Source organism: Panthera uncia, chromosome D4 (assembly GCF_023721935.1).
Source record: "Panthera uncia isolate 11264 chromosome D4, Puncia_PCG_1.0, whole genome shotgun sequence".
Lineage (NCBI taxonomy): Eukaryota > Metazoa > Chordata > Mammalia > Carnivora > Felidae > Panthera > Panthera uncia.
In genome coordinates, this window is record NC_064807.1 from 24,693,124 (window position 1) to 24,715,469 (window position 22,346).

Consider the following 22,346-nt stretch of genomic DNA (forward strand, 5'->3'; position numbering starts at 1 on the left):
ACACTTAACTGACTGAGCCACCCAGGTATCCATGTCAGTCTTTTTACTTTTGGCTATCCTGATAGGTGGAGAGTGGTATCTTCCTGTGATTTTGATTGTGGTTCTCTGATGACTAATGAGCTTGAACACTTTTTAATTCATCCACTGGCTATTAGGACTTTCTCTTTTTCTCTTCTTCTCTCCCTTCTTCCTTTTTCTCCTTTCTTCCTATATTCACTGGTCACCCCTATTTCAGGTTTTGTGCTACTGCTCTGTAAGTCTATGTGTTAGCTCAAACTCAGGCTATCCATTAAGATCGAAAAGAACTGACTCAGAGGGCACCCAGTCCCAGGCAGACAGCACTGGCCTGAGAGCTGCTGTGTCTGGGTCCTCCTCTCAGATACTCTGTCCTTGTGACATCGGTCATTGTTGCATTATGTGTTGTCTCTCTCTCTCTCTCTCTCTCTCTCTCTTTTTTTTCCAGTTGGTAAAACAAAGAAACTTTAAATGATTTATAAGGGCACTTTCATCTCTGGCATTTTGTGATTGCACATAATTTGGCAGAACATTTACCATGTCCTCACTGCCTTTGAACATTCTGCCCTAAAGTGATCTGGAATAGCGATGGTAAGAAAAATTGGGCCCAAGAATCAGTTTAATGCAGGTATAGCTTGTCCCTTGATCTTACAAACAAAGAGAATGGGGGAAACAGAAGCTGGTGACACCAAGGAACTTGTAGTTTTTAGCAAACTGGGGAAATCTCTCAGTGATAATATAAATCTGAGGCCACATGGGCTGAAGTAAAAACTGGAAGGCCCTAAAGATGGTCAAAGTTCAAATCTTTCTTGAGAACTGTGGTTGTATTTATTCAGGATGCCCTAGGATTTTGAATGACCCATTTGACTCCACCTTCTTCCTTATGCAACCTCTGTACATTCATAGCATGACTAGAGACTCTCAACATAGAGCCAGAACATGCCTACCTAAAGTTGCCTCTGATCCAGCAGATGATTGAGGGATCAGTGATGGGTGGGGGGGGATCACTGGGTGGTTCCATGGGCTCTCCCCTCCTTTTGGTACCCCCACTATGCTTCTTCAATCAAGGGGAGCCAGCAGGGCACTTACACTGCTGGATTCAGTCACTGACAGAGCAGAATTTACTTAGATGAATTTTTAAAAAATGCACAAGTTTTGTGGCTTTTTGTTTTGTTGCTTACTAACAATTTTATTTTACATCGGCTTATCGGACCATATGCTAATGTTACCAGCATCATTATTCTATGCAATTTAAAAAATACATATGAACATGTTGTATATCTATAGTGATTTATTTAACCAGTTCCCTGTGTAGATATTTAGATTGTTTAGTTTTCCTGTATCAGACACTATAAACATCCTTTAAGCTAATTCTCTATGTAGGAGTCTAATTTTTAAAAAGTTTTTTTATTATGGAAACTTTCAAACATATACAAAAAGGCAAGGAGAAGTGTAATAAATCCCCTTGAACTCATCATTTAGCTTCAAGAATTATCAACATACGGCAATCTCATCTTATTTGTACCATTGCATTGTCCCCTCTCACTTTTTGAAGCAAATCTCAGATATGATATCATTTTATCCTTAGATAATTCAGTATGTACTTCTAAAAGATAAGTACTCTTTATAAAAACTGTGGTTGTCTCATGTTTAAACCATATGTGTATTGTAGAAAAAATTGGGGATAGGCGTCTATTATTTACTAGTTCCCATGGGTGAAGAGTCCAGATTTGGCTTGGAAGTATTCTCTGTTTCAGGGTCTCACCAGTCCTGTGTTGGCTGGGGCTGTGGTGTTCCCCATTGCTTAGAGCCTTCTTTTACGCTCACCTGGGTGTTGGCCAAATTTAGTTCCTTGTGGTTGCTGGACTGAGGCCCTCAGCTCCTAGAATCCACCCACAGCTCCCTGCCACATGTTTCTCTCTAGAGACCCTCTCACACATGTAGCCCACTTTTGTGAGCCAGCAAGAGAGAGAGAAATCTTTGATGGTAGCATGGACCCAGTCCCTCTTTTTAGAACTTTCCCTTGATTAAGTCAGGCCCATCTGGGATAATCTCTCTTTCAATTAAATAAATATAAATGGATCTGTCACCCTAATTACATCTGCAAAATCCCTTCTTTCTGTACTGTAAGGGGTGGAGACTACATCAAGACATGAACAGTAACCAAAAAGAAAATAATACCTGGAATTCTATACTATTGCTAATTTAGAGGAGGAATTGGCACTTTTTTTTCTGTAAAGGGTCAAATAACAAATATTTTAGGCTTTGTGGGCCAGATGGTCTTTGTCACAACCATCCAACTCTGCTGTTGTCCCAGGAAAGCAGCCATAGACAGTGTATGAATGAATGGGTGTGGCTGTGTTCCAGTAAAACTATTTATAAAAACAGGTGGCAGGCCATAGTTAGTCAGTGGGCTGTAGTTTGCCAACTTCTGACTTAGTATACGTGACATTCTAATATACTTTTTCCTCCTTAAAAACAGCACCTCACACAATGCCACAGAACTATGATACTGTTTTATAACCTGCTGGGTTGGAGTCGTGTCTTATGACCACTCTAAGAATAAGGATTTAAAATCTGTTCATGCATTTCCTGTGGCGCCACCCCGAGGACATTATTGATTCCATCTCTCAATAATTCCTACCATGAAGCTCCATGTGAAGAACTTCCTTTGGAACTTAGTGGCAACAGAAGTTTTGCTTCCCCTAACTTATTTTTTTTCCTTTAAAACAAATTATACAATTCTCATATTTCCCCCTTTGTTTGGCCTCTAGGAAGCTCAGAGTCTCACTTGAGACTCAATTATCACAACTATAAAGACCCGACAGATTGCCTGTTGTGCTTTATCCATCCATGCATTGGTATTTTACCTTATTTTAATTTTCTATGTCTTTCTATTTTACTGTTATTTTATTGTATAAACTGTGTGGAATAACATTGAGTAAAAATATGAAATTCTATTCCTTGGATGCAAAGGAACACTGAATCTGTATTAAAAATAGCTCCAAATTAGAAATAGCCCTCATATGCATCAAGAGGAGAGTTAATAAATTGTGGCATCATCATATAATGGAATTTTACACAGAAACAAAAAGATGAAACTGCTAATACATACTACAGCATGGAAGGATCCCCACAGACATCGTGCTGATTAGAAGAAGACAGACACAAAAGAGTAAATACAGTACAATTCCATTTATACCAAGTCCAAGAATAGGCAAAACAAATCGAAGGTAATGGAAGGTAATCAGAACAAGATTGCTGTGGGGCAGGGGTGATTTTCTGGGAAGTGGCAAGAAGAAATCGTATGAGGTGCCGGAAATGCTTTGTATCCGGGACTGAGCTGTTGTTATGGAGTATAGACACATGTAAAAATCATTGGGGTGTAGACTTAGGATTAATATACTTTATGCACTTTACTGTGTAAAGATACCAGCTGCTTCTCAAAGAGCACTGCTAATAATGCAGCGTTTTGCTTCTTCTTCTGCGTCTATGCCCTGGTGTCTATTGCAAAAGAACTTTAAAATTGATGATCTCAAACATCCCTACCTTTTTAATTTTTCTAAGTTCATAAGTTAGCAGCAATTGAACCCTTTTTTTTATACCATCTCTCTTAAATGCAGAGCTGAAAAAATAAGTAAAGATAGCTTTTCAACCCCACTGTCTATGGTTATGCTGTTCGTCTGCGGCATGAGGAGCTTGAGAGGGTTGAGTGGGGGCTGGAATCCGGCCCCTGGGTTACTTGCCAAGCTCAGCTCTTGAAGGTAGTGTCTGCCTACAGTGGCACCTTGCTTATTTGCACCAATATACTTTTTCTAATTTGCACTTAACAGCACAGGTCAGTAGCAGATCTACACAAAGATGATGCTTAGGGCATAATATTAATATTTAGGACTAAGGGTATATTTGGTGATCTTTAGAATAGAAGCCAGTCTCTGCCTGTATCTTTGCAACCTAAGGAATGTTTTATAAAATAAAATAGGAAGAATCAATATCAATTCACGTGTACATTTACTTAAGTACGTTAAGAAGACAACCTCTAGTTGGCCTAATATAATGGCTTAATGGGGCAGAGCCATATAGAATTTGGGGAAGAATGAGTTTTTGCTGACCTAAGAGATCCATACTTTAGGCTGAGTCCCCTTAGAGAGATGGAACTCATCTTGACTTCTAAAGAGGTCATCACTTAGAGGAACGCATGTGAGCAGAAGACGGGATGAAGCATCTAATCACATCTGTCCTAGCTGACACGCCGATGTCCAGGAAAGAATGCAACAATGAGAAACAAAAGCAGATTGAGGCCTAAAAAGACCCTTAACGTTTTTAAGTGCTAAGATACAAATTTTACGTTACATTATCAGCCAGATATATAGACACCATCAAGACCTTCATCTTCCTAGCTCTTCCAGTATGTAAAAATAAAGCTAAATCATAATGAAATATTAATACATGCTGGAGAGATGTTCAGATTATACTGGCTTCTTCTTATTTGGTATGAGATAAACTAGAATTATTGGTAGCTGTGAGGTTTTCTCCACCACAATAAGAAAGTCTGTCCAGAAATAATGATGGTAGAAAAACAAATCTCAAAGAACACATTTTAAAAAATATTTTAATTCTAGTATAATTAATACAATTAATAAGTTTAATTAGTGATTGCCCATAAGACTTTAATTTTAATTTAATTTTACTAAAAATATAGTATCTACTTTGGGCACCTCAATATATATTTGGGTAAAATTTGCATGTAAACATGTACGTAACTTTCCTTTGGAAAAGGAAAGTTGTAGCACTGTTAACTCAGCCCTTTTGGAGGAATAGAGAAATATGTCTCTGCTAAAAATTCCAGATGTTAGGATCACTTCCTTGACCAGCAACACAATCTGAACACACTCTCACTAACTGAGAGCTTATTTGACTTTTGTTCTTTGAACACCCCCGTGGATTTTTTGATGGACTCCTGACATGGTCGCGTTCCCTTTGATTGAAAGTAACAGAGACCACTTCAAATCAATAGAAGCAGAAAAAGAGATGTCCTGAGAAGATCCTGGCCATGGAGGCTGGATTCTAGTTTCAGAATTCTGGGAGAGAGTCTTGGTTGCCCCAACTTTGTCCATGCATCCAGCCCTGAGCTCATTAGCTGTGGTGGGTGGCAGAGTCACACAGTTCTAATGTGGCCCTGGGGTCCACTGATGGGAGGGTGAATTTTCAGCAGGGCAGAGATAGGCAAGTGTTGGGAAGATACTTCTGAAGTGGTTCACTCTAGCTCTCAGGAGTTGTCTGCTCAGCTCACCCTCCTCCTTCACTGCGAGAACTGTATATAAGCTGCCCAGGGCTTCTGTGAGCCTATTGCTCCTTGAAGTGGCACTGGACATAGCTCCTGATGGCATTGCAGCTTTTAGATTTCTTCTTTCTGTCTTCATTACGGCAGCTCCCGGCTTGAGCTCATGCATGGTGAAGTTATTGCACAGGAAGTCATGGGCTGGAGTAGGTGACCAATCCTAGACTGAAACCCCTTCCAAATTTTGGAAGCATTTGTTTTTCATTGCCTATGTGGCTATCTTTCTCTGAACATAGTTTTCCTTCCTTAAATTTTAAATCTTGCAAAGAGTGGTGAGATTTTGTGTTTATATTTGAATCCAATCTTCTTTGTGGACGTGGAATTAAAAGGAAAACAAAACTGTTTAAAATTAAATGAGGGGATGACATGGCTCCTGAAAATAGACTGATAGTGTTTAGACCAGCTGGCTCTGTGCTCTCTCAGGGATTTTGAGTAACATTTTTCATTTCTAAGAAAACTTGATCCTTGACAATGACACTGACAGGGATTCTTCTTTTTTTTATTATTAATTCATAATTTTGGCTTATTTTGTTGCGCTCACAAAAGATCTCCTGGGATCAGATTGCTTTGACATGTAGAATTTAGAGGCTTTCTAAACTCTTGGTTTCTACTTTCAGATCTTAAAATGGAATTTAGATTCCCCTAGCATTCTTACTTATTTTGCCCAAAGGACTTCTCTGGCTAATGTTCATAAGACTCAGATGGCACTTATTTAGTGCCTATAGTTTGCCAGGAAGGGTGCTAGACACACAAATGGCTAAGAAGTCCCTGGCCATAAAAGGCTGTGGGAATTGACTATGTGAATATGTGATTGCTCTACACTAGGAGAAGAACTCCATGGTAGTACTCTGAGGCTATGGTAATAATACAAAGGAGGGAGGGTCCACTTGGCATGAGAGGTGGTCATGAAAAGCCTCAATGAGGCTACAACACCATCTCCTGTCTTGTCTATCTCGACCCATGTAATCACCAACTGTGTTTTCAGCCTCCCCTCTCTTCATCTTGTGTTGGGCTCTTGCCTTGGAAGCTCTCCTCTGCTGCTTGGTGCTAAGAGCCCCTTCTGTTATGCTTGGGCAGACTGAGGAGGGGGGCTCTGCTGTGTTTGGTTCTGGTTGGAGAAGTTAAGGCCAGACCTCCCTGCACATTCCTGCAGCATCCTTGAACCTGAGGCAAATCGATCAGGCACAACTCACTCTTACTCAGCTGGGCTGACAAATAAAAACCACACAAACACAACAAAGGACCTCCAATAAACTTAAAACACAGTGTCAGGAGCCTGTCATAGCTGTGATGAAGCCTCATATGATGTTTTTGTGCTAATCCTACCTGATTCAAAAGTCACAAAATCATTTCCAGCCAGAAGGCCTGAAACTTAAGGCAGAGGTGTTTTTCTCAGGGATTTCGAGCAATATTTTTCATTTCTAAGAAAGCTTGATCCTTGGCAATGACATTGACAGGGACTCTTCTCTTTTTATTATTAATTCATAATTTTGACTCATTTTGTTGAGCTCATAAAAGAGCTCCTGGGATCAGATTGCTTTGACATGTAGAATTTAGAGGCTTTCTAAACTCTTGGTTTCTACTTTCAGATCTTAAAATGGAATTTAGATTCCCCTAGCATTGTTACTTATTTTGCTCATATTCTTACTGCATTTGTGGGACAAAACTGCAGTGAAGTGTAAGAACAGGATGGGTCTCTGAGCTGGCATGGTTACTATAATGAATCTGGCAAAACTCCAGGCCTCTACCTTTGGGGAAGTTGTAGAAATGGCAGCTGCAAAGGTGAGCTAATGTCAAAGGCATTTATACTCAGGGACTTTGCAAGTCTTCCTGGCACCTCCCACCCTTATTTGAGTCTTAGAGGGTAGAGAAACTTGTACATGCTTATACCCATTCCCATCTTTATTCAAGCCTTATGGACCAGACCATCAATGAAAGAAAGCCCTCCTTGGTCACTGGTACTGGCCATGTAGTATAGAGCGAGTGCCTAGCCTCACTGGCTTTGGTTCCCTTATCTTTAAAATGGGGATAATAACTTGGGAAAGCAAGCTGGTGCAGTCCCTCTGGAAAACAGTATGGAGGTTCCTCAAAAAACTTAAAATAGAACTACCCTATGACCCAGCAATTGCACTACTAGGTATTTATCCAAGGGATACAGGTGGGCTGTTTCGAAGGGACACATGCACCCCAATGTTTATAGCAGTGCTATTGACAATAGCCAAAGTATGGAAAGAGCCCAAATGCCCAAAGATGGATGAATGGATAAAGAAGATGTGGTATATATATACAATGGAGTATTACTCGGCAATCAAAAAGAATGAAATCTTGCCATTTGCAACTACATGGATGGAACTGGAGGGTATTATGCTAAGTGAAATTAGCCAGTCAGAGAATGAAAAATATCATATGACTTTACTCATATGAGGACTTTAAGAGACAAAATAGATGAAGGGAAGGGAAATAAAAATAATATAAAAACAGGGAGGGGGACAAAACATAAGAGACTCATAAAAATGGAGAACAAACAAGAGGGTTACTGGAGGGGGTGTGGGAGGGGGGATGGGCTAAATGGGGAAGGGGCTCTAAGGAATCTACTCCGGAAATCATTGTTGCACTATATGCCAATTTGGATGTAAATTAAAAAAATAAAATTTAAAAATGTGAAAAAAATGGGGATAATAACTTCGAAAGATTAAAGATAACAAAAGTGAAGTGTTGAGTACAGAGCTTGGAACACAGGAGATGTTCCAAACCTGGTAGCTATTGTCTTTATATCGTCAAACAAAGGCTGACAGCTCTCTAGGTCAGTACTACCCTTGCTATAGTCCACAGACCTGCATTAGTTGGTAAGTTGTTACCAGTCCCTGATGACATAAGGACTGAAATGGAGAGTGAGTGTTTAGAAACTTTGATAATTTGACAGAGTAATTTTGTGTCTATTCAATCTAGTGATAAGACAGTTGGTCTTATATTTTGTTTGTATTTGTGCTTTTTAAAAAGTTTTAGTTTGAGGGCAATTTATTTTTCTAGTATTTATAAATTCTGAGTTCGTAACAATTTAGAAATGTAAGAAACTCATTCTTCTGCACAGATTGTTTGAGATGCACTGGTCTAGCTGATTCCCCACCAGCTAAATTACTGAAGCCCCAGCCCGCAAATGCCTCACCTCCTGTATCATTTGGGGAACCTTCTAGGGGCATCTCCTATAGGGAGGCTCATGCACACTCCTTTTGGCTGCTTCATCTCATCTGTCCTATCCACTGTGCTGTTGTTACTTTTCCTGGCCAGGATGAGCCCAACATTGTGGCTTGATTTCTTCTTTTGTTTGCTGGGCCAATTATTCTTCCCAATATGTATCGCTAGTGAAAAGCTCTCCTGCTCTGGAGACTCTGCTATGTGCTCATTAAGCATAACTTCTCTGTCACCTCCATCGTGTAGCTTCTAGAGGTAAATTTTTTAATCAATTCATCGAAGCCACTCTCAGCTTGGGAAACCTGATAGGTTCCTAGGCTCTAAGACCAGAGGAATTTGAATTTCATTACATTATACAGAACTCAAAGCGATCCACCTTGGTCTCTTCCTAGCCTGATCACTCTGGCTGTCCTCCCTTGGGGTGTATCTTTCCTTCCCATTGGGCTCACTCTTTCCTGGACTGAGTAGTGGGAGTCTCTTCCTAACGGCTGGGAGGAAGGGTCTTGCCCCCGAACTCCATTTACCAGCCTTGGTGTGGCAGGAAATGATGTCTCCTATATTCTGAGTCAGTCTGCACCTAAACAAGCCAGGGGTGACCTTAGTTCTCACTTGCTGGACAACATGGCAACTTACCCCCTACCGTAGGGTAAGTGACTAGAGTGGAAGGTTTAGGGCTGCAGTCATTCTGGGGCTAAGTCTGCCCTGTATTGCTCATCTCCAGGCATGGAAGACTGAATACACAGATGGACCCAATTTATTTGCATCTCCCTTTACTGAAGCCCTTTGGTGGGGTCTTCCTACTTGGACTCTGGGCTTGGTGACATGACTTTAGTCAATGGGACAAAACAATTGACACAAGCAGAGGCTTGAATAAGTACTTGTGTACTTCTTTCTCTTTCCTCAGACCTGCTAAATTTGGAGGGTAGTTTGTTACAGAACAATGACTAACTGATATACTAGGTATTTTTATTAAGTGAAATCAAGTTCAAATGACCATTCATTAAGAACACCCAAAAGGTTGAGCTATGGAGGGACATGTGAGAAGTGGAAGGACAAAAAGCCCTTCCCTGGTTTTCTCTTGAGAGTATTTTATATTGATCTTATGAATGGACTGTAAACATCTGAACCCCAGAGATTTAAAAGAAATGTTTGAAATGAGCTCTTTCTTCCTTAACTTTGTTACTGCCTTGGGTCCCTGAGGATTGGGAGACCTGGACAGATTAGTATATATTTCTTTGGCAGGTGATGCAATCTGTGAGATCCTAGAGCAAGATTCTACGTTGTTAGAAAGGCTTTTGGATGGGAATGAAAAAGCACCATGAATTTCCTTGCATAAAGAGTGAATTTCTTGCATTAAAATGTTGAGCTTCTCCTAAACTACTTGTGCTGGGATTGACATCACATGCTTAGGGCTATTTAATCTGTTTTAAAGCCTTGTCTATATGTGGAGGGGAGACATTTTTAAGTTAAAACAAGTCCTCACTTTATTCTTTTCTGAGTGACCACATTTTATTCCCTCATTAAGCGAACTGAATGACCCATAGCAACACATGTGGATGTGGGAGTTGGGATGGCATTTACTTTTCATGGGATTCCATGAAGACTTTTGCCGAACACTTTTGCTATTCCCTAAATGGAATGACTGGGTAATTAAGCATTTTTTTGGAGAAAAAATTGAGTCTCTTAGGAGAATCTTGAGGATATCTAATGTGGATATGAACTTGTTAGAGGGATATGAGAAGATTACATAGAAATAACAGTAAAGAAGAGGTACAAACATGGCTGAGATCCTAATAGGTTATTATATACCTGGACGTGCCAAGCTATATACCTGGAGGAGAAAAATTGAGAAACAAGCTTGGGCTAATAGTTATTTTGTTACTATAACAGTTTCAATGTTACTTTTTTATGTTTTCAATTCTGAATAGTATTCCCTCAGAGAGCTCCTAATATCTGATTCCCTACTATTTACTTTATTTCTTACGGTTATCTTCATTTTCATCCAAAGCAATGTTATTTTCTCAGATTCAGTCTAAACACAAACATGACATAGCTTTGCTGAATCTGCAGATTTATGTCAAATTAATCACAGATGGAAGAACATCCCATGGATGGCATCTAATTCCTGTATTCTCCAGGCAAATTACAATGTAATTATAAATGCATGATTTTTTAAATTTCCTGATTGTATTTATCAGGATAAATTATTCCATTTTAGGAAGTTTTGGATTCTAAAGCTGATTCGAGTATCTTTTAACAACTTCAGAGGTTTATTCTGTTTCCATAATGTGGTTTGTTCATTTCGGCTAAAATGATTTAGTTCTTTGAAAACATATCAAGTATGAATTATAAATATTGAATGATCCTTTTGTTTTGTTTTGTTTTGTTATGTTGTTAAATTCTGTATGAGCTATTACTTTTAGTTCAACAATTTAAGAAATATTGAATGGAGGGCACTGTGCCAGACCCTGCAGGGAGATTTAAGGGCAGATGTCATTTCAGTTTATGGGTATGGTGGAACATGAATAATTTATTTCTCATTTTTGTTTTTTTTTATATTTTTAATTATTATTTTTAATATGTTGTCCGGGATAGATACTAGTTGCACATAGTGCAAAATTCAAAAGATACATAGGTAAAAAATAGGACAAATTCCCTTTCCCTGTCCATCAGGTACCCAGTTTATCTCCCTGGAGGCAACTACTTTCTCCTTTCCATGCCCTCAAACATGCACGTATATGTGTGTTCTCACCTTCGTACAAAAGATATCATACCATATTATGCTGTTTTGTACCCCCCTTTTTTCTTTAACTTAAGAATATGTCTTAGAAATCTTGTCATATCTGGATATGTAGAGATGTCTCAATTTTTCTAACAACTGCAAAACATTTTGTTGCATGATGATGTCATACTTGAATTAACCAGCCTCTGATGGCATTTAGGTTTTTCTGGTCTTGTGCTATTATAAACAGGTGGCTGTGAGTTCTTTTGGAAATACATTATTTTTCCCTATACTTAACTTATTTTACATACAATGTCATATAAAACTGTATCTATATTCCTTAAAAATTTCCACAAATAAACACCGGACCAACTCAGAATGTCTTTTCACTCTTTTGGTTTTTTTTTTTTTTTTTTTAACGGTTATTTATTTTTGAGACAGAGAGAGACAGAGCATGAACGGGGAAGGGTCAGAGAGAGAGGGAGACACAGAATCTGAAACAGGCTCCAGGCTCTGAGCTGTCAGCACAGAGTCCAACACGGGGCTTGAACTCACAGACCATGAGATCATGATCTGAGTCCTCACTCTTTTGGTTTTAAAAAATTTTAGCTTCTCAGTTTCCATGCACACAGATATTTTATTGAATTCTTTTTTCTTTTTTCTTTTTTCTTTTTTATTTTTTTGGTTTTGAATACTTTGAAAGTTTAACTCTAGTATTTTGAAATTCTGGAAGCCCCAGAGTGTATCAGAATATGGACATCTAACCAATAGCTTTGCAGGCCAGTGGTTCTCAAACTATCTGTGGTGAAGGACCAGTTCTTTTTCTTTCTTTTATTATTATTATTTAAAAACTCTCCAATCCATTATAGACCAGTAACCACTATGTTCCTCGCACCACATTCAATCAGGCCTCCACCTTGTCCCAAGAGACAAATTGCTAATCACATGCTTGGATGCTGTATCCATGTTAAAATTTCTAGCTAACACTCTTAAATTTCCTTTGTAGCACTGTCGTAGGACCCAAGATTCAATTCCTTCCAATCATGGTTTTTCCCAGCCTCTAGTAGAAAAACACTGTTTTGATGGAAGAACATCTTTCTTGAATAGGCAAAAGCAACACTGAATAAAGAACAAATTTTGTTTTCATTGTCTTAAATGTACTCTTACCTGGCACTTCATTCTCTAAAAATTATGTTCACTGGGAAAAGTCCCTTGGTCAAATATATATTCATGATGATGATCATTAAAGCTTCTTATTCTATCTTTAAACAAACTCAGAATTGTGATTGGTCACAGAAAGATATGGAGACTGAGTACTGTTCTTTATTTTTTTCTTTCCTTCCTTCCTTCCTTCTTCCTTCCTTCTTACCTCCCTCCCTCTTTTTCTTTCTTTCTTTCTTTCTTTCTTTCTTTCTTTCTTTCTCTTCTCCTTTCTTTTTTTCTTTTCTTTCTGTGTGTGTGTGTGTGTGTGTGTGTGTGTGTGTTTTGCCACTCAGAGGCCAAAGGCCAGATTCTCACAATTTTCTGACTTGTCTGCCTCCATCTCCAGCAGGGAATGACTTTTTGCCACTTGACTCTTTACACAAAACTGCTCAGTGGGAGTCTTTCCCCCAACGGAGAAACAGAGTTGTTAGAGCTGGAATATATGTATCTACAATTACTTTAAACTTCTAAATGTATACTCTTCTGAAAGACTTTTCTTGGAAGGTAATTTTTTTTTGAGGAAAGGAATTTTAAAACATTGGATAAAATCCAATGCTTGAAGAAAAATAAGGAAAATTGGGGTGGGGAGGGAATTATGCCTTTTTGAGAGGCATAAGTAAATCAAAGATATATCTACCACACGAGTTTCAGGAGTGAAAAACCACCTATCTACTAATCTAGCCAGTAATCTGGATGCAGAAAGGCGTGAGCTGGTAGTAATTGTCCAGTAGCCTGTCCAGAGCTGGGCATTGGACCAACCTGGACTTTTTGCCCCAGGATCAGTCTGTTGCTCAGTTGGAGGCTAATGAGGCTTCACTCTGAATTCCTAGCACCTAGGACATTACCTGGCTCATAACAGGCACTCTTGACTTTTGAAGGAATGGTCACAAGTCTTCCCTTGTCTTTTCTCTTACCATTCAGTTATTTGGCCCAGTGGATGGAAAGTGCATTCATTTTTGCTCCTGCTAATCACCAGCATGGTGATGACTCCTGACCCTGTATTTCCATTTGCTCTTTCAGTTGAGTCCCACATCTCCAGCTACTTACTAGGAATTTCTGTTAGGATATTTTACATTTGCTTCAAACTCAACATCTCTAAAGGAATTAATCTTCTTCCCCAAACCAGCCCTGCATCTTCAAATTTCCATTGATGGAATATTACTGTCCTAGTTATTCAAGTGTGAAATTTTGTAAATGGATAAATCTCTGAATCCAACCAGTCACCAAATCCCTGAAGGTGTCTATCATCCATTCTTTCCTCTGAAGTTTTGTCACCACACTAGTTAATTTTCTTACCTCCTCATTCTAAAATTCTTGCCATTGTTTCTTCCTGCTCCTTTCCAACTAGCGTTGATGCCAAATGTATCTTTTTATTGTTGACATCACAGCTCTTACCTGCCCCAAATCCATTGTCATGATGTTCTACAGTATTGAATTAAATTTTTTCCTGCTGGCTTTCAAGATCCTCCATTTATTATTTCCCAAAATATAGATACCTTTAATTCTAGGCAAACTGACTTCCTCATCAACCATTGTGATATTGTGACTTATAATAAGAAATATATATTTGGTCTTCAACCCCTAGCACAGAGCTCCTAAAACCCTTGAAATTTCCAAACTGATGAAAGCAATCACGGTGTCTTTTGTTATGTTAATGAAGTGACTTTTGGAAGAAACCTAAGGGTGGGGCCTGGTTGCTAGGGAACCAATCTGGGGATTTAGTCCCTCACTCTGGACCTCCAGGGAAGGGAGGGGGGCTGGTGGTTGAATCAATTTCCAGTGGCAAATGATTTAAACAATCTTGTCTGCATAACAAAGCCTCCTTCATTAAAACCTGAAAGGATGGGGTTCAGAGAGCCTCCCAGTTGTTGCTAGGAGTATGTTGTTCTTAAAAAGAACACGGAAGCTCCTTTCCCCACTCCTTGCTTCCATCTAGCAGTTCCTGAGTTTTATCCTTTTCTAATAAACTGGTGCTCTACTGCATAAAATGTTTCTCTGAATTCTGAGAGCTGCTCTAGCAAGTTAATCAAATCTGAGGAGGGGTTGTGGGAACCTCTGATGTATAGCTGGTTCATCAAAAGTACAGGTGACAACCTGAATTTGAGATTGGCATCTGCAGTTGCAGAGGGGATAATCTTGTAGGACTGAACCCTTAACAGGTGGTATCTGACTATAACTCCAGGCAGACAGTGTCAGAATTGAGTTGGATTGTAGAACACCTAGCTGGTATTGGAGCATTGCTTGTTGATATGGGGAACGTCCTACCCTGTCTTATGGTGGAATTGGGTGTGAGTCCCTCTTAACCATCCTAACCATCCCAGAACCTTCTCTGGTCCTGTCATTATACATAATCTCTTTTTTATTTGATTTCTCACCCATTGTATGCATCCAAATGGCACACATCCTCAAACTCCTGCTCAGATTCTTCTTCCTCCAGGGAGCTTTGTTCTCCACTCTGTCATATTTCCCTCTTTTTTATTTTTAATATTAAAAAAATATTTATTTATTTTTGGGGCGCCTGGGTGACTCAGTTGGTTGGGCTTCTGACTTCGGCTAGGGTCATGATCTTGCGGCTCGTGGGTTTGGGCCCTGCATTGGGCTCTGTGCTGGCAGCTTGGAGCCTGGAGCCTGCTTCAGACTCTGTCTCTGTCTCTCTGCCCCTCCCCTATTCATGCTCTGTCTCTCTCAAATATAAATAAAACATAAAAAAATAAAATATTTATTTTTGAGAGAGAGAGAGAGAGAGTCAACAGGGGAGGGGAAGAGAGAGAAAGACACAGAATCCGAAGCAGGCTTTGCCCACACAGAGCCTGATGTGGGGCTCAAACTCACAAACCGTGAGATCATGACCTGAGCCAGTCAGTTGCTTAACCGACTGAGCCACCCAGGTGCCCCTCATGTTTCCTTCTTCTTGTGGGCATGTTGAGAGGTGAGACAAGGACAGTGAAGGAAATGGAGATTGTATATGGCAGCCACAACATTTTTTGGGAGCTAAAGGGATCACAGAGTGCTTCCTTTTACATTTTTTCTTATTTAATTTCTTAAGGGCTAGTCAAAGGAATTGGGAATATTTGGCTGAAAGAAAAGATGACTTTGTTTGGGGTCATGAGAGTTATTCTTAGTTTTTATGAGGACTATCATGCAGAGAAATTCTTATTCTGGGTACTTTAGAACCCCAGTCCTATATGTGATCAGGATTATGTGGGTTAAGTTACCAAAAGGCAGAAACTTCATGTAATGTCTAGCAAGGTGGAACTATTTTTTTTTTTTTAACGTTTATTTTTGAGACAGAGAGAGACAGAGCATGAATGGGGGACGGTCAGAGAGAAAGAGGGAGACACAGAATCTGAAACAGGCTCCGGGCTCTGAGCTGTCAGCACAGAGCCCGACGCGGGGCTTGAACTCACGAACCGCGAGATCATGACCTGAGCCGAAGTCGGACGCTTAACTGACTGAGCCACCCAGGCGCCCCGGTGGAACTATTTTTTTGACAGAGAAACTGGATATGGGGAAATTTTCAAATGATTGAAAGCTGTTAGAGGGGAAAAAGTGGTCCTGAGATAGACCCAGTGTCAGGAAAGGTCATCAGCAAGACGGCTAAAATAAACTCACTATGAGGATCAAAAGAGATGAGATCAGAGGGGTGACCCTCGCATAGGTGGTCAAAAGGGAGAAGTTCTTTTGAGACCATGATGGGTGGCTAGCTCGACCTGTCCTGCACTGGCCATTCAGCTGTTGGGCTCGTACTCGTGGGTATGGAAAAGCAGCATCGTCACTTTGGTGGGGTACATCTTGATAGTCTATGTTTGCAGGACTTTTGCAAGATTGAGCTGTGCTCCACGGCAGTGTGGGGTGATGTGACCAGAGCTGGTGACATGATGCATGTGGCAGTGGTGGTGAGTAGAATTCCATTCTAGACTACTTGAGTATCAGTTGTGACCAGTGCAGAGCTCAGAATTTCCACATGGAAGGGGTTTGGGACAATCATCTCATTGAAGGGTGGAGTGTGTGTGTGTGTGTGTGTGTGTGTGTGTGTGTGTGACTGAATAGTATCTTATATGATATTAAGAGAATGTCTATAGTCTCTGTGAAAGCATGGGGGTATGAATAGAGATTATGGGACCACTGTGAGTCTCCCATCCCACCTCCCAAGGCCTCCATGGCTGGAATGACAGGGTCCTGGCTGGCGGGAACAAGTAGAACCTGCCCTTTAGCTGTGACCAGTGGCAATGACACTGGTCAGGTAGTGGTGAAGAGGTACTATTGTAGTTATGATAAGCTAAGCTGCTGTGACAAATGAGACTCCAAGTTAGCATGGCTGCAATGCTGCAGAAGTTTATTTCTTACTCACATAGCAGTCTAACATGGCTGTTCCTGGTTGGTGGGTATCTCTCCTTTGGGCAATGATTCAGAAATCAAGGTGTCTTTCACTAGATGCCCAGAGACATTGGCATTTAGGTAGGAGGGAACAGAAAGAGAAAAGAGACACTGCTTTATAAAGCCTGGCCCTGAAATGGTACACATCATTCCTCCTCCTATTCCATTGGTGAAAATTAGTCTTATGTCCATATAACTGCAAAAAAGTCTGAGAAATGTGGGCTAGTCTTGTGACTGTTAGGTCCTGTGACTAAGGAAGGAGAGAAGGTTTGGATACATGCCTGGCAGTGTTTGCGTGGGTTTGCACTGGGCTTCTGGTGCATCTGGGCTTGTGGTGGGATTTCCAGTGCAGTAGGGGTCACAACTGGGATGTGGAGTGCAGCGCAGATCGTCCAAACTCCGAAGCTTGGTGATCCAGACATTCCAAGAACATTCTGCTCACAGTTCGCACATGCAGAAATAGGCTGTGGGTTGCTTTGGCAGGTGTGGGGTTCCCCCTAACTGGAGATATGAAATATATGGATGCAGCCAGGATCAGATGGTTGGACATGAAGACTTCTAAGGTCCTCTGAGCACTGACTCTCTGATCCTGTAATCCTGTGTATTTGTAAACGTATAATATAATGCACACTTACTGTTATACTGATTTGTATTGTTCATTTTGGTGGCAGCCTAGTGTAACAGAAAGAACACTTGCCTAAGAAGTATGGTAGGAACCTGATGTCTAGTCCAAACTCATGGTTCTGGGCAAGTCATTTACCTCCTGTGCTTTAATGTCCTCATCTACAGAGGGTGGCTATGTTAGAAGAGCTCCCTGAAAATGTCTACTTCCTAATCCCTGGAACCCACGAACATGTTATCTTACGTGACAAAAGGGACTTTGCAGGTGTGATTAAATTAATAATCCTGAGAGCAGGAGATTATCCTGGATGACATGGGTGAGATCAGTGTAATCACAAGCACCCTTAGAGAGGAGACAGGAGGATCAGAATCAAAGGCTGGACATGTGATAGTGGAAGTGGAGGTTGAAACGATGCCCTTTGAAGGTGGAAAAATGGGCTTTATTGGCCTGAGGAATGCAGGTGGCCTACTGGGGCTGGAAGAGGTGAGGAAATAGATTGATTCTCCCCTAGAGCCTCCAGAAGAAAGGCAGCTGTAGCATGACCTTGAGTTTAGCTCAGATGAACCATTGCAGACTTCCTGCCTCCAGAACTGTAAGATAATAAATAAGTGGCATGGTCTTTTTTATTTATTTAAAAATTTTTTTAGTGTTTATTTTTGAGAGAAATGGAGAGAAACAGAGCATGAGCAGGGGAGGGGCAGAGAGAGAGAGGGAGACACAGAATCAGAGGCAGGTTCCAGGCTCTGAGCTGTCAGCACAGAGCCCAATGCGAGGCTCGAACTCATGAACCGTGAGATCATGACCTGAGCCAAAGTCGGGACACTGAACCGACTGAGCCACCCAGGGGCTCCCCTAAGTGGCATAGTCTTAAGCCACTAAGTTTGTGGTAATTTGTTACCATGGCAGTAAGAAACTAGTACAAACTCTAAGATTCTTTCTAGAACTAAAATATTGTAATTCTCGATTTCATGTATATTACTTACATGTCTTTGACTAGAATGAACTTTGAAGGCAAGGACTGCTTCTAAGAGTTAATCTTCTGTAACTCTGGCACATAGTTAAAGGGGCTTAATAATCATTGATTTTTTTTTTTTTTTTAGTTTTACTGAGGTATAACTGACAAAATTGTAAGATATTTCAAATGTGTAATGTAATGACTTGATATAATTTACATTCTGAAAGGGTTTCCCCCCACCCCCCATCTGGTTAATTAACATATTCATCACCACACATAGTATTTCTTTTTTGGGAGGTGAGAAAATTTCAGTTCTACTCTGTTTGCAAATTTCAATTGTATAATACAGTGTTATCAATCATAGTTGTCATGTGATACATTAGATCCTCAGACCTAATTCATCTTATAGCTGGATGTTTATGTCCTTTTATCACTCCCAATTTCCTCCTATTTCCTCCATCCCTCACCCCCTGGCAACCACTTTTCTACTCTCTGTGTCTAGGAGTTAAGCTTTTTTTCTTTTTCAGTTGATATTTATTTATTTATTTATTTATTTATTTATTTTTAACGTTCATGCATTTTTGAGATAGATAAAGAGAGAGAGAAAGAGAGAGAGAAAGAGAGAGAGAGTGAGAGCAGGGGAGGGGCAGAGAGAGGGAGACACAGAATCTGAAGCAGGCTCCAGGCTATGAGCTCTCAGCACAGAACCTGACCTGGGGCTTGAACTGACAGAATGCAAGATCATGATGTGAGCTGAAGTAGGATGCTTAACTGACTGAGCCACTCAGGTGTCCCTCAGTTGATTTTTTAAAAGTTTCTGGGGAAGGGTGCCTGGGTGGCTCAGTTGGTTGAGTGTCAGACTTTGGCTCAGGTCATGATCTCGCAGTCGGTGAGTTCGAGCCCCACGTCAGCCTCTGTGTTGACAGCTCAGAGCCTGGAGCCTGCTTCAGATTCTGTGTCTCCTTCTCTTTCTGTCCCTCCCCCACTCATGCTCTGTCTCTCTCTCTTTCAAAAATGAATAAAAACAAAAAAATTAAAAAAATATAAAGTATCTGGGGAAAGCAGAGAAGCCATGGTGACTATCAAGACTTTGGAGGTGGTCAGAAGCCATATGGACAACAGAGGGCTCTTCCAGATACCTCTTGATCTCTCATCGCTGGCCAAGCAATTATGTTTTTCTCTCCCACATCTTCTGGGGCCTCACATTTATAGGCTCACTTCTGCCCTATTCTCTGCAGCTGGCCCCAACTCTCAACACTGAGGCCCTGTCCAGTGTGGAGGATACATCCTTAGATCATCTTGGCCACCAATATGGCTCCTACATGTATTCTGGTAGCTGGACACTTGCCTCTGTGGTATAATGCACAGTGTTGGGTCTTTGTCCCTTGTTTCTGACACATAGCTTCTAAAACCCTTGGAATCTCCTGAGTGATAAGCATGTCCTTGCTGTGCTAAGGAGACAACTCTTGGCTGGGGGGCTGCTAGCTTTAGGATGGGGACTGGTTGCCAGAGAAGCCATCCAAGATTAGAAGCTTGGAACTTTCAACCCAACCTCACGAACTCCAGGGAGAGAAGAGAACCTAGAGATTGAGCTCATCACCAATGGCCACAATCACACCTATGTATTGAACCCCCCCTAATTGATGAGGTTCAGGGAGCTTCTGAGTTGGTGAACACATCCACATTCTGGGAGAGTGGTGTACCCCAACTCCATGGGGACAGAGGCTCCTGTGATACCTCTTCATCTGGCTATTCATTTGTACTTTTATAATAAACCATTATAGTAAGTATAACATTTCCCCAAGTTCTGTGAGTTATTCTAGAGAATGATCAAGACTGAGGGTCAGACCCAGGAGGGGATTGTGGGAGCCCCTGACTTTGTAGCCAAGTGAGACAGAGTGCAGGTAACCTGGGGACTGGTTTCTGAAGTGAGGGCAGTCTTCTGGGACTGAGGCTTTCACCTGTAAGGTCTGAGGCTGACTCCAGAGTGTCAGAACTGAATTGAATTGTAGGACACCCAGTTGGAGAATTAGGGAATTGGTTGATGTGAAGAAAAAACCTAACAGGCCTTATCTGTAGATGCAGTCTTCACCCTAAACTCTAGTTCTGGTGCCTGAACCTCTTGCCCAAGTCCAGGTTTGGTTAACTTGCCCAGATCATGGCCCCTGCACCCTTGGGCTTCTGCCTTGTTCCTGCCACTTCCTCTAGGACCTGAGGTCTTCATTTTGACCATCAGCCCAGTGTCTGTGTCCCTGTTGCCTGAGCCTGGCTCCTGATTGGTCTCTAAGCACTGTCTACTATCCAATTTCCTGCCATTGTCCTGTGTTCACATTAGCAGGGTAACTTTTCCCTCTGTTAGAACTACTTAATGCTGCCTGTCTGTCACATCTTTACTCCTCTGCCCCCAGACAGCTCAGTTTTCCAGAGAGGACTTCTAGCACTTAAGGAAGGGTTGTCCCACTGGAGCCTAGCTCTCTAGCGTACAAGGTCATCTCCTGGTTCTTGACTCTAACACTGTGTCCTAAGGCATTGCAGCCAGCAGAGTTATGCCCCAGGGGATTTTGAGAAATGACGTCAGCAGTGAACTTGGCCATCCCAGGACCTAATTAAATTAAGCTGTTTAGTGCCAGGGCTTGGCACATGTTTTAGCTTGGAAGTTAACAGGGCTGTCCCTGCAAGTCTAAGATGTAGGTAGAAAGAGATAGGAAGTCAGAGGAAAAATAAAGAGATTAAGGGGTAAGTGATGGAGCACACCACAGGGAGTGCCACAAACTTGACTTCTGGTACCTTCCCTGGCCTATTTTACTACACCAGCACGCTGAACAACAGGCTGTCATTGGAACAGGAGCACCACATACTCAGCTACAGGCAAAGTGCTGTTCTCAGAAAGCAAGAACAGAATTGCATATGGAATCTAGTGGCCTCTTCAGCAAATGGGGTGGAATGGTGGAGAGAACATGGGGTTTGGCTTCAAACAAACCTGAGTTTGCTTCTCAGTTCTGCTCCTTTTGAACTGAATAAACTCGGGCAAGCTAGCTTGACCTTCCAAAGGCTCAGTTTTCTCATTTCTGATATGGGGATAACAGCACCAATTTCAAATGAGATAATGCAGGTAAAAACACCTAGTGATGTGCTTGACATAAAACAGGTGCTCAATAGATGGTGACTCTGCCCTTTCTTCCTTGTCACTGTTCCTTGTCACAGCACCGAGGCAAAATAGTCTTGGTGGCTTTGTGGAAACGTTTGTTGCTTTTCCTGGATACTGACTTAAAGCAGCAGATTTCTGCAAGCTGCCTGGTATCCAGGTGTCCTAAGGTCAGCCTGCATGCAGCTGCTATAATTGGCTCAGTTGCCTAAATGTCTCTTAGAGGAGGCAATTGCATGCAAACATGCTTATCAGGGTGGGTGGGCATATTTAAATCCTTGTGGGTATCTAACATCCAGGGCATTGTCATTGGAACTGCTGTAAAAATGGAGAAGCAAGGAGCTCCCATATTTGCCCCCTGCCCTTCTAAACCTAGGGAAGCTTTCTGGAAATCAGGTGGGTCTTTCCATGAGGAGTAAGTATTGCAAGCGTTGCAGGTTACGTTGCAAGCTTTTGCATGCACACATGTGCACACCAAAACCCAAGAAATATTTATTGGACTTCTGCTACATGCCAACCACTGTGTGAGCGATGCAGTGGTGAGCAAGACACACATCATTCTCTCCTCTAATAGGGAAACACCAAGAGCGAGGATAGTCTGTCTACATATTAAAGCCTAGAGTCAGATGAAGAGCTTTCAGATATAGAATGAAAAACAGATTATGACTTGTTAATTGAGCACCTTTTGTTTTGCTCCTTGCTGACATAGCATACCTTTTTCAGAATTAATTTTCTCATTACATGATGTGTGATCAAAAGACAATTAGTAATTTG

The 22,346-nt window shown here is 41.1% G+C and overlaps 1 long non-coding RNA gene across 2 annotated transcripts in view; it reads left to right on the forward strand.

Annotated features, from left to right (window-relative positions):
• The first annotated feature begins 481 nt into the window (after nt 1–481).
• Nucleotides 482–22,346, forward strand: part of LOC125937897 (uncharacterized) — a 111,570-nt gene continuing 89,705 nt past the window's right edge. For both annotated transcript variants that reach the window (XR_007462552.1, XR_007462549.1), the window contains exon 1: nt 482–606. This is a non-coding gene — a long non-coding RNA (uncharacterized LOC125937897). The remainder of the gene's footprint in view (nt 607–22,346) is intronic.